The sequence below is a fragment of the Melopsittacus undulatus genome, chromosome 6 (assembly GCF_012275295.1).
Source record: "Melopsittacus undulatus isolate bMelUnd1 chromosome 6, bMelUnd1.mat.Z, whole genome shotgun sequence".
NCBI classification, from domain to species: Eukaryota; Metazoa; Chordata; class Aves; order Psittaciformes; family Psittaculidae; genus Melopsittacus; species Melopsittacus undulatus.
The window spans coordinates 63,367,799-63,381,705 of NC_047532.1; positions in this window are offsets into that span (position 1 = coordinate 63,367,799).

Below are 13,907 nucleotides of genomic sequence, written 5' to 3' on the forward strand. Positions count from 1 at the left end.
TGGGAGGAAGCAGAGACAGGACACCTGACCCAGGCTAGCCAAAGAGGTATTCCATACCACAGCACGTCATACCCAGGGACGTAACTGGGGTTACCTGGAAGGGCTCGCTCTCTTCTAGGTCGGTGTTGTTTCAGTGGGTGGTATCGTATTCTCCTCCCTTGTTATTTCTCTTATCATTATTATTATTGGTGGTAGCAGCAGTGATTTGTGTTATACCTTAGTTACTGGATTCTTCTTGCGTCAACCCGTGGGAGTTACATGCTTTTGATTCTCCTCCCCATCCCTCCGGGAGGGGTGGGGAAGGAAAGAAAAGAGAGGGGGGGGTGAGAGAGAGACTGTGTGGTTGGGCTTAGACCATGACACAACCACATGGAGGAAATATTCACTCTTAAAAATACAAATCATGTTTATTGATTTTACATCAACAGGAGTTGCACAAGCTTCTCATAGAATCATAGAATAGTCAGGACTGGAAAGAACCTGAAGATCATTTAGTTCCAACTCCCCTGCATGAAAGAGTTCAGCCTTTTAAAGATGAAGGGTACTTTTTCTGTCTCTGAAATGGAGAGAGGAAAGAAAATGCACACTGTGTTAAGAATCAGCAATAATCGTTACGCTCCTGGATCCCCATGCAGCTCGCAAGCTGAACAACAGAGCCTGAGGACTTGTCCTGTACCTACTGCTTCAGAGCACTCCATTAAAATAATTCCATCATAGAAACATGTCAGCAGTCCAAGTGATATAAAGCTTCTTCAGGATTCAGTTTCAAAAATGGCAGAGTTTTAAACACAGCCCACTCTAGATGCACATAATAGATCAGCCACTTTCTGCCCCCACCTTTGAGTCTACTGTACAGAAGTCCCATTTTCCCTGAAAACTGTGCAACTGACACCATAGCAGCACAGAAGAATAGACAAAGACACTTAAAAATGAAAGCTAACAGGTCAGATTGAGCATCTCAAAACACAATCCATTTTACTGTGCTTTTTATACATAAGCTTGAATTCATATTTACACAGTTCTTATGGTTAGCATGAACAGTAAGAATCTACTGAAATGCTTATTTTATTTTAATTAGTTTATTTTATTTATAGCATTTAAAATTCTTAAGATTTTACAGCTTAAGAACACTGAACAAATTAACTAAGTCACATGCCCGTGGCAGGGGGTTGTACTAAATGATCTTGGAAGTCCCTTCCAACCCAAACCACTCTGTGATTCTGTGATTTTATTACTTCAGCCTATGGTGACTACAGTTCTGTATTGCCTTAAGCTGTGGGCTCTGCACTCTCAGTGGATATTCCCAGCATCTGCCCCCGGCAAGAAAACACAGTGAATACCTCAGACAACCTGCATGAAAGCCAGCAGCAACCCTCCAGAGCCAGTTGCCTGTTTCTGGAGATAATGAAATCTTTCTCACCGACAGTTTTTCTGAGCTTTACTCAGTATTTTAAGCCTTATACAGCTTGCAGCAGAAATTATGTTCCTAAGATGGTATCCCGAAAGCTAAGTCAAAGAGCTCTGGGGATCAGGACATACTGGGTTACACACACTTAAAACTCTCCACTGAAAGAGTCCGAATGGGCTAAGCAGGGGCTCTATATTCTTGCAACTGCTTATTTACAGATGGGTCAAGTGTCTTTAAGCATTGTTAGACTCAAAGGTTCTACTGACAGGTATAGCTATCTACAGCTTTATATTACAGAAGGCTACAGCCCTTTAAGCTCAGCCAGTCCAACCATTCCCAGCACTGCCAAGGCCAGCACTAACCCATGGCACTGAGGCCTCGTCTCCACAGGGTGTGAACACTTGCAGGGACGGTGACTGCAGCCCTGCTCTGGGCAGCCTGTTCCAATGCCTGAGCACCCTCTGGGGAAGGAATTGTTCCTCAGCTCCATCCAAACCTGCCCTGGTGCAGCTTGAGGCCGTTTCCTCTTGTCCCATCCCTTGTTCCTTGGGAGCAGAGCCCAGCCCCCTCCTGGCTCCATCCTCCTGTCAGGCAGTTTTAGGGAGCAATAAGGTCCCCCCTGAGCCTTCTCTTCTCCAGACTGAACCCCCAGGTCCCTCAGTTGTTCCCATCACACTTGTGCTCCAGGCCCTGCACCAGCTCCATTGCCCTTCTCTGGCCCTGCTCCAGCACCTCAATGTCTCTCTTGTAGTGAGGGGCCCAGAACTGAACACAAGATTCAAGGTGCAGCCTCACCAGTGCCCAGTGCAGGGGCACAGTCACTGCCCTGGCCATGCTGATACAGGCCAGGATGCTAGTGGCTTCCTGGCTGCCTGGGCACAAGCTGCTCATGTTCAGCTCCATCAGTCAGCATCCCCAGGTTCTTCTCCATGAACAGCTTTCCAGCCATTCTTCCCCACGATACTAAAACTGTGCTTGCAGCAGCATTTATAAATTTAGTAAAGTGACTGTTGTATATTTTATTTTACAGTAGGTTTGATGTCATCTCCTTTTTTTTTTTGCATGAATGTTTTGGAGCCCTCAAAAGTGAAAACATTTACTGTTAATGCAAGACACTGAAGCATCAAAGCAGCCACTAATTTCAGAGTCCTCTAAAGAGTACGTGCCTGTATTCTCTAATTCTGTCTGGTCCCCATGGAGAGAATAGCTTATTTTAGGTTTCTAGTGAGTGTACTATGCCAGCCTGTGCATCAGGAGGTGGAAGAGACAGGGTACTGGGCAACTGCCTGCAGCCAAGAGCAGTGGAGTACTTGCACACTGGTAACTTATGGATGCTGCTTCCTTCTGAAGATGTACAGGCCTGGGTCCAAACCGGGCTGCTTAAGTATGCGCAGTCAATCTGCAGCCATTCATTCCCAATCTAAGGCAACGTGATCTGGTATACATAAACAAGAACTCTTCTACTCCAAAGATGCGGATTTTTGTGCAAATAGGTGTCAACTACCATACATGATTTATACATTAAGTTGCTTGGAAGATCACCACATAAAAAACATTTGGAGAGGATAATACCTACTCAGTGAAGCTGTTCTTTGAAAGCAATCCCAAAGAAATGTGCCATATTGTATTACTGAACTATGCTAATCCTTTGATTTTTTAGGCTTCCTGAAATCATTCCCTTAGTTTCCCTCACACAGTATCAGCCACATGTGCAACCCACTCCAGATTATTTTTGTTTGCATTTTGTCTTCTTTCACTTGTTCTGATCTTCTTGATCTTCACCTAAACCTGCCCCAACCCCTCTCAATTCGCAGTGTGAACATTAATGAAGGGGTGTTCGGACAGAACTCAACTGCACAGATTTATAGCACGACAAGCTTCATCTGGAGAAGGCCTACATATATTTTTGCAGTTTAGCTCTAATGTCCCATAAAGCTGCCTACAAGCAGCACTGATTGTATATCATGGGTTGCTCTGCAAAAATAATTTTTGAAAGATTCAAGATAAAAATAACTAAATAAAATGGAAGGTAGTTGGGAAAACATTTTGATTCATATCTGCAATGGTGAGAAATTAAATTAGATCCTATTTGTCCATCCATTTCTCCCTTCTGAATCACACCCTCAAGGTGGTCAGCCACATTTCCACCTCCAAGAAATCAGGTGCACAGTAATTGAGTGTGCATCCTGTCAAAGGTGCTTACAACTTCTCTCTTGAGCTCCAAGTCTGTGTCACATCATGCAGACAGGCCATTTATTTAGGCTTCTCTCATCTGGGTAAATTGGGCTTACTGTCATCTTGAAGGACATCACAGATTAATGGTTACTCAGGACTGTCACTGCCAGTGTAGCACTTGGAGAGACAAGTGCCTTTTGGAATGAAGTACACACAAGAGCTACTTTAACTGACTCCTACAGCTCTAACAGTAGCTCATTCCTGGAGAAAGAGCGCACACCACCTGACATTTCTGTGGCAGCCACATCTTCAGGACTGCAAGGCAATCTACAGAGAGAGTTTCCCAGACCATCAGGAAAGAAAGGTAACTTGTACAAGTCATTCTTCAGGCTGAGCAGTTTGGACACAGAACAGCTCAGTTTAAGCCTAACAGGATTTCTTTAGCTCACCAGAAGCTGATGTTAGATTTCCAATATCACAAGCCATTGTATCAGTCATTAGCTCTCCTGCAGAAACAACTACTTCTGGCCAGAAGTTCAGTACCCACACTCTCATAGTGATTTTTTAGCAGCTTTTACTCTTGTGTTTAAACCTAGGAAGCAGGGCTTTGCTAGCTAGCAAGGTGTTAATTTTAACTCAAGAGTTTCAGTCTTGGCGGCAACGTATTACAAATATAGATTCATAGAATCATAGAACAGTTAGGATTGGAAAGGACCTCAAGATCATCTAGTTCCAACCCCCCTGCCATGGGCAGGGGCACCTCACACTAAACCATATCACCCAAGACTTCATCCAACCTGGTCTTGAACACTCCCAGGGATGGAGCATTCACTACCTCCCTGGGCAACCCATTCCAGTGCCTCACCACCCGAACAGTAAAAAATTTCTTCCTTATATCCACTCTAAACCTCTGCTGTTTAAGTTTCAACCTGTTACCCCTTGTCCTGTCACTACAGTCCCTAATGAATAGTCCCTCACCAGCATCCCTGTACACCCCCTTCAGATACTGGAAGGCTGATCTGAGGTGTCCACGCAGCCTTCTCTTCTCCAGGCTGAACAGACCCAACTTTCTCAGCCTGTCTTCATATGGGAGGTTCTCCAGTCCCCTGATCATGCCCGTGGCCCTCCTCTGGACTTGTTCTAACAATTCCACGTCCTTTTTATGTTGAGGACACCAGAACTGAACACAATAGTCCAAGTGAAGTCTCACGAGAGCAGAGTAGAGGGGCAGGATCACCACCTTCGACCTGCTGCTCACGTTCCTTTTGATGCAGCCCAGGATACGGTTAGCTTTCTGGGCTGTGAGTGCACACTGCTGGCTCATGTTCATTTTCTCATTGACTAACACCCCCAAGTCCTTCTCCGCAGGACTACCATGAATTTCCTTTTTGCCCAACCTGTAGCTGTGCCTGGGATTGCTCCAACCCAGGTGTAGGACCTTGCACTTGGCATGGTTAAACTTCATGAGGCTGGCATCAGCCCACCTCACAAGCGTGTCAAGGTCCCTCTGGATGGCATTCCTTCCCTCCAGTGTGTCAACCGAACCACGCAGCTTGGTGTCATCGGCAAACTTACTGAGGGCACACTCAATTCCATTGTCCATATCAGCGACAAAGATGTTGAACAAGACCGGTCCCAGCACCAATCCCTGAGGGTCTCCAGCCAGACATTGAACTGTTGACCACAACTCTTTGCGTGCGGCCATCCAGCCAGTTCTTTATCCACTGAGTGGTCCACCTATCAAATTGATGTCTCTCCTATTTAGAGACAAGGATGTCGTGTGGGACAGTGTCGAACGCTTTGCACAAGTCCAGGTAGATGACGTCAACTGCTCCACACCTGTCCATCACTTCTGTAGCCCCGTCATAGAAGGCCACCAAATTGGTCAGGCAGGATTTTCCCCTAGTAAAGCCATGCTGGCTGTCACCAAACACATTTCTCTTTTTCATGTGCCCTAGCAGGCCTTCCAAAAGAATCTGCTCCCAGATTTTGCCAGGCACAGAGGTGAGACTGACTGGTCTGTAATTCCCTGGGTCATCCATTTTCCCCTTCTTGAAAATGGGGGTTATATTTCCCTTTTTCCAGTCATCAGGAACTTCAACTGTCTGCCATGATTTTTCAAATATGATGGCCAGTGGCTTTGCAACTTCATTCGCCAGCTCCTTCAGGACCCGCAGATGGATTTCATCAGGTCCCATGGACTTGTGTACATTCAGGTTTTTAAGCTAGTCTCGAACCAGATCCTCATGTACATCCTCATGGGCCTAGGGTCTAGGTTTTCACAGTCCCTGTGTCCGCCTTCCAAGACTCGGGTGCTGTGGTCAGAGCCTTTGCCAGTGAAGACCGAGGCAAAGAAGTCTTTCAGAACCTCAGACTTCTCCAAGTCCTGTGTAGCCAGTTCTCCCTAAAGTTTCCAGAGGGGGCCTACATTGTCCTTAGTCTGTTTTTTAGCCGCTACATACCTATAAAATCCCTTCCTATTATCTTAACAACCCTTGCCAAGTTTAGCTCCAATTGGGCCTTAGCTTTCCTAACTTGGTCCGTAACTACCCGGACAACATCCCTGTATTCATCCCAGGCCACCTGTCCTTGCTTCCATCTTTTATAAGCCTCTTTTTTGCCCTCTAAGTTTCCTCAGCAGCTGCTTATCCATCCTGGCCCTCCTGCTGCACTTCCTTCTAGCTGGGATGCAACGCTCCTCAGCTTGCAGTAGGTGATCCTTGAATGTTAACCAAGAGTCTTGGCCCCCCCTGCCCTCTAGGGCTAAATCCCATGGAACCCTGCTAAGCAGGTTCCTGAAGAGGCCAAAGTCTGCTCTCTTGAAGTCCAGGGCAGTGAGCTTACTGCATGCTCTTCTCACTGTCCTGAGGATCTCGAACTCGAGCATCTCTGAATCGTTGCAACCAAGGCTGCCCTGGAGCACCACATTTGCAACAAGCCCTTCGCTGTTGGTGAGCACAAAGTCAAGCACGGCACCTCTCCTCGTCGGCTCCTGTATTGCTTGCAGAAGGAAGTTGTCTTCCACAAAATCAAGAAACCTCCTGGATTGCTTGTGCCAGGCCATACCATCGCTCCAACAGATATCAGGGTAGTTGAAGTCTCCCATGAGAACAAGGGCCTGTGAGCGTGAGGCTTTTCCTATTTGTCTGTACAGTTCTTCATCCACAGGTCCCTCTTGATCAGGCAGTCTGTAACATATCCCCACAGTAATGTGTCCCATCACCAATTTCCCCTTAACCCTGACCCACAAACTTTCTGTTAACTGATCACCTGTCCCCAGACAGAGTTCCATACTCTCCAGCCTATCCCTAACATAAAGGGCAACTCCTCCTCCCCTCCTACTGGGCCTGTCTTTTCTAAAAAACCTATAACCTTCCGTTTCAACACTCCAGTCAAAGGAGCCATCCCACCATGTTTTGGTGATGCCTATTATATCATAGCCCCATAGATGTGCCCACATCTCTAATTCCTCTTGTTTATTCCCCATGCCACGGGCATTTGTATAGAGGCATCTGATCTGAGCTCCTAATGAAGCCGGCTCAGTGGCTGGAGTGGCTAGCATATTACTACATTGCTCAGAGTATTTATTATAGGTGCTGGCAACTGACTGGATGTGTTGGGATGGAATGATGCTCCCCTCCCCCAACACAACTAGTTTAAAGCATCCTTGACAAGTCTGGCAAGCCTCCCAGCAAAGCCACTCTTCCCTTTCTTTATCAGAGCAGCTCCACCAGACCCCAGTAGGCCTGGCCTACAAATGTGGGCTCCACGTCCAAGACACCCAAACCCTTGACTATGACACTACCCTTTTAACCATTTATTAACCTGTCCAATCCTCCTTGGCTTTGGAAGGTCCTCCCCTGTGTCTTGGAGAATTGTCAAAAAGACTATCTGAGCTCCAGAACCCCTGACCACCTCTCCCAGAGCTCTGTAGTCCTTCTTTATACTCCTCAGGCTACTACTATCTATATCCCTAGCACCCACATGGATCACTAGAAGCGGGTAATAGTCCATGGGACTTACTAGAGCAGGCAGCCTCTCCACAACATCCCTGATCCGTGCCTCAGGTAGGCAACACACCTCCCTTGCGACCGGGTCAGGGAGACAGATGAGCGTTTCTGTCCCTTTCAAGGCAGAGTTCCCTACTACTACAACCTGCTGCTTTTTCCTGGCAGCACCAGTAGAGATCTTCTGTACCAGTGCACCAGCGACTGTTTCTGATGCAAGTGCATTTCCTCATCAGCCCCTTGCAGGACAGCAAAGCGGTTCTGGGTGGGTACAGCAGATTTAGGAGGAAGCCCCTTGCTTTTAATTGCTCTCTTCCTCCTTTGGTTGTTTTTTTTTTGTTACTAATTCCCTGATCAACAGCCTCCTTCTTTCCTCCATGAGTTAGAGGGGAATCTTGAGGCCCCTGTGCTGTTTGGTCCTGGAGCAAGCAGTCCTGCTTCCTCTCAGCTTCCCTGGACATCTTGCAGCTTATTGACAGCATCCTATAGCTCAGCCACCTACTGGAGGAGTACCTCCATCAGGGAGCAGCGTATGGCTGGTTATGTTTTCAACCTCACGACCATGGCATGCCTGTCACAGATAACTGCCTCCAATAATTTCTAAGGGAAAAATGTTGCTTCTATAAGGAGTTACTTTCTTTCTCTTCATGAAGAAGGAATACAAAGGGTGCTGTATGGAACTGTTTTTATGCTGCCCACATTTTGCATAACTGCAAAGGTCTTTCTTTCCTACAGACTGACTTACAGTAACTCCAATACTGCTGGATTTCACTAGATTCCCATGGTCACTGCTGTAGTTTAAGCCCAGCAGGTAACTCAGAAACACGCAGCCGCTCACTCACTCTCCCTCTTCTTCCTCCCCCTGCTCCCAGAGGGATGAGGAAGAGAATTGAAAGAATGTAACTCCTATGGGTTGAGATAAGAACAGTCCAGAACACAAAACCACTGCTGCTGCCACCAATGATAATAATGATAAGGGAAATAACAAGGAACAAGAATACAACCACTCACCATCCACCAATCAATATCCAGCCTGACCTGAGCAGTGATCAAGCCCTTCTGGGAAACTGCCTCCAGTTTATATACTGGGCATGACGTGCTGTGGTATGGAATACCCCTTTAGCTAGTTTGGATCAAGTGTCCTGTGTCTGTTTCCTCCCAGCTTCTCATGCCCCTGCTCACTGGCAGAGCATGAGACTGAAAGGTCCTTGACTGGGGTAAACATTACGTAGCAACAACTAAAAACATTGGTGTTATCAGCATTGTTCTCAGGCTAAAGTCAAAAACACAGCACTTGCACCAGCTACTAATGAGAAAAATGACTGCTACTGCTGAACCCATTCACATCATGCGTAGACCCCACATTTCTCAATATACCATTGCTTTTGTCTCATATATACATATGTATATATATACACACCCACACATGCACAAAGAGAGAGGAATTATTCCTTAGTCCATGGACCATCACTATAAAGTTTGCTAATTCATCCAGTCAATGATGTCAGGCTCCATCACTTATCTCTCAGGGCAGGAGAGATGGTGTGCAGTGTTGGACTGTAGCCTGTTGACAACAGCACTGGACTTGCCTGGTCACTGCTGAGCTCGTCTGATTTCATCAAAGTTCACTCTTTGTCGGGGTGATGGTTGAAGGGAAGTCAGGGTCAATCAATGGTGTCCTGAGGACAGTTCGCTGCTGCTGCTGGCTTTCCCACAATTTTATTCTCCGCTGATCATGACAGCACACATCTTCTTTTCAAGCCCGATAGCGGTGGAGTTGGGCATATGAGGTTGGCACACTTCGTGTAAGATTCCGTCATATGGGTCATATACATTTGACTTCATCTGGATCTACGGATGCATTCCCAGCATCCAGGCTGTGATAGATCATCTCTAGAATGGCTGATTCCCTCAGGTACTGGATGCCTCTATCATGGTCCATTTTCCTGAGTGACTCATAACATCATCCTTTGTAAGGAAACCTTTCCTTCACAGCTGCCAAGAGCCACCTCCAACAGCTGAGGGCTCATTTCTCTTTTGCAACTGCTTTGACAATTCCTCCTTCCCTAACAAGTGATCCCAGTTGCTTGGCTGCCATGCCTTGTAGTTTGTGACCATCAGCCCCATTGTCCCAGCATCAGAGCAACCAGGTGATGATGTGCTCCCCTGGAAGATGGGTGAAATCTTTTTGCATATTTCTTAGCTCGGTCAAAGTCCAGGATTGAGGAGTCACCTCTTCTGATTCCTGTAGTAATAACTTTAATGGTATGGAATACCCTTTTGGCTAGTTTGGGTCAGGTGTCTTATCTCTGCTTCCTCCTGGCTTCCAGTGCCCCTCCTTGCTGGCAGAGCATGAGACTAAAAACCCCTTTATCAGGGTAAGTACTACTGAGCAACAAACAAAACATCAATGTGTACTCTAGGTTACCCTGCTCTTGCAGGGGGGTTGGACTAGATGACCTTTAGGGGTCCCTTCCAACCCTTGGGATTCTGTGATTCTGTGTTACCAGCATTGTTCTCAGGCTAAAGTTGAAAACACATCATTGCACCAGCTACTAGGAAGGAGAAAAATTACTGCTACAGCCGAACCCAGCACAGTCATGAAGAAGATCAGCCACAGAGCAGAGCATTTTACCCAACCCAAGATGTTCCCACAGCAGGTAAGTGTAAGGGATGGGGCATAACCTCATGCACAGCCCTCAGCAGAGCTCTGCACTGACCCACAGTGCTGCACATATGGGTTCAAAAAGAACAGTAGGTACCTACCTAAACATGTTTTAGGTTCTTGAATCTGTGGACTTGCTCTCTTGACTTCAGAGGACACAACTCATCAAATTATATACCAAAGCAGTTCTGTTCACCATGCCAAATGAGGGAGGAAAATATCGCAGTTTTTATATGCTTTTACACTGATTTGAGAACTAAAGTAGGACATGGCATATTCATAGGCCTTATCTTATGCCCAGGAATCCATTTCACTCTGAAAGACCAAACTTCACTTTTAGAGCAAATGTCAATATGCTGTTATTCTAATAGTATTGGCAAAAACATGACACAGAAAAATGACACCATATATAGCAGAGCCCCTCATCTGAAAGACAATAAACACTGTAAAATATAACATATTAAAATAAATAAAATTATCCAAATGGACTATTTCACAATAAGTGCTCTAGCTTAATACTCAGTTGTAGTGATTTAACAGAACATACTAAACAAATACCAAGTTAGTTGATTTTATTAGTATTTACTGAATGTCAATATGCATGATGTGCTTAGATAATTATGGAATTGAATATTTATGTACCATATGAAGATTGATTTTTTATATCATTCAACTGGCTCACAGAAAATTCAGAAGATCCTATAATTATGATTGTGGAACACTGCTTATTTGCCATATTAAAACAGAGTCAGAAAACATGGAAATAGAAATATTTTACACCACAATGTAAGATATAAATTAGCAATCAGTACATACAGTACATCTAACACATCTGGATGAAAAAGCTACATAAATTTCAGGTTTTGTTGGATGATCAGGCTGGAGCACCTCCAGTACAAAGACAGTCTGAGAAAACTGGGGCTGTTCAGCCTGGGAAGAGAAGCTGCGTGGAGACCTCAGAGCAGCTTCCAGTGTCTGAAGGGGGCTACAAAGATGGTGGGGTGGGACTCTTCATCAGGGACTGTAGTGATAGGACAAGGGGTGATGGGTTCACACTGAAACAGGGGAAGTTCAGGTTAGATCTAAGGCAGAAGCTCTTCCCTGTGAGGGTGCTGAGGCACTGGCACAGGGTGCCCAGAGAAGCTGTGGCTGCCCTATCCCTGGCAGTGGTCAAGGCCAGGTTGGACATAGCTTGGAGCAACCTGATTTAGTGTGAGGTCTCCCTGTCCTGCAAGGATTTGAACTGAATGAGCTTTAAGGTCCCTTCCAATCCAAAATAGTCTGTGATTCCATGATTTCTTTCCACGTTGCACTTAGAGAAAGTATAAAACTGACTTTACAGATAATATAGACATAGATGCAGATGTAAATAGTTACATGACTATACCTTAAGTCTACATGGTATTTACAACCATGCCCAGAGAGAACTTAGCATCCGTGGGCAATAGCTTACACACTGACTGAAGCACATAAGAAACACAACAAAACTACTCTTTCTTAGTCAGACTCCCTGAAATGGAGATATTTCTTCTGCCTGGAATAAAGTTTGCCATGCCGTGCAGGGGTGCAGCCTGCCAGAGACAGTGGAACAGCCATGGATCCTAGTGGATCCATTCTTATATAAGCAATACTGCCCATTAATTTTAACAGAGGCATTGTCGTGGTTTAAGCCCAGCTGGCAACCCAGAACCACACAGCCGCTTGCTCACTCCTCTGCTTCTTCCTCCCCCCTCTCCTGGAGGGATGGGGAAGAGAACTGAAAGAATGTAACTCCCATTGGTTGAGATAAGAACAGTCCAGTAACTAAGCCAGAATACAAAACCACTGCTGCTACCACCAGTAATAATAATAATGATAAGGGAAAATAACACAGGAAGAGAATACAACTGCTTACCACCAACAACCAATACCCAGCCCTACCCGAGCAGTGATCCAGCCTTCCTGGGTAACTGTCCCCAGTTTATATACCGGGCATGACGTGCTGTGGTATGGAATACCGCTTTGGCTAGTTTGGGTCAGGTGTCCTGTCTCTGCTTTCTCCCGGTTTCCTCCTCCTCCCTGGCAGAGCGTAAGACTCAGAAAGTCCTTGGCCAGAGTAAGCAATACTGAGCAGCAACTAAAGATATTGGTGTTATCAGTGCTGTTCCCAGGCTGAAAGTCAAAACACATCACTGCACCAGCTACTAAGAAGGACAAAAATGACTGCTACTGCTGAACCCAGGACAGTCATTAAGGAACAACTTCTAAAGAGAAAACATTTTAGTATCAGTAAGCATTCTAAAAGAACTAAGAAGATTTATGTACCCAGTTCACCCTATGCATGAACTGTCATAAGTTATACCTTGGCTTTGCTTCAGCCAACCCCAAGCTGCTGGACTCAATAAGAAGCCCATATTGAGACAATTCTGGAGAAGTGTAATGGTCTATGAAATAGGAAAGGTCAGATTAAGTGATGCATTATTCACTATAGCCTTAAAGTCCCACTGCATGAATCTCTGACATAGTTGGATATAAAGCATTTATCAGTGCTTTCAGGTTCTTTCTACCATTCAGATTTATAAAGGCTGAATAAACACATAGCAATGCTTCAAGAAACATAAAAATGTCAACATTAAAATATTGTCCCATTGATTTACTATTTCCTGCAGTTATTGTATTACTGATTTCAAAAGTCAGATGTATTTATGAAAGTTGTTAGGAATAAGCTTTCATGACTTTGTCCTTTTCAAAAGTAGAGAATATTAAACAGTGGTTACTTTGGGCTGTCTTTTGGTAATGAAGATAAGATACCAGCATTTCATTAATTTTTAACATTTTGATCTTAATATGAAAATTATTAACTTTAGGGTTCTATTGGGTAATTTACTTGGAAAAACTGTAAAGCGATTTCTGTTTTGTCAATGACTGTTACAGACTTGGCATGAACCGAGACCACAATCACAAATTTCTACAAAGACTATAGTTTTACATTTCATTTTCATTAGCAGTAAATCCTGTTGGATTTGTGTGGAGAGACGTAGACGGATCGATTGACCAGATAGATCATGGTTACAACATGACCAAAAGCTGTAGTGAGTAATAATGTGGATATCCAGACTGACCCTTCCTGCAGACATGGGGCAGTGCAGGTCTCTGGCTGCAGCGAATGCCTGAGCCTGGCACTTGTATTGGAGTGAACCAGTGACACTGCTTGTGTTCGCTGTGAGCAAATAAATGATCTGCTCAGGCAGGTGGTTGAACTGAGGGAGGAGGTAGAAAGGTTGAGAGCCATCAGAGAATGTGAAAGTAAAATAGATTGGTGGAGCCACACCCTAAGGCAGGGGCAGAGGGAAGTGGTTGAACAAGTGATGGATCCCCTTCCCTCCTACCATCAGACAGAAGGAGAGAATTTACGGGACAAGGATGTATGGAGGGAGGTCCCTTCTTGGAGAGGTAAGAGAAAACCCTCGCAATCCCTTCCTCCCTCCCAGTTGCCCTTGAATAACAGGTATGAGGTCTTGGAACTACAGAGCCAGGTAAATGGAGATGGAGGGGTAGATCTATGTAGTGAGTCACCTAGGGCTTTTCATTCACCCCCATGCCTTAGAACTTCCCCAACCAAGAAGAAAAGAAGAGTAATTGTGGTGGGTGACTCCCTTCTGAGGGGAACAGA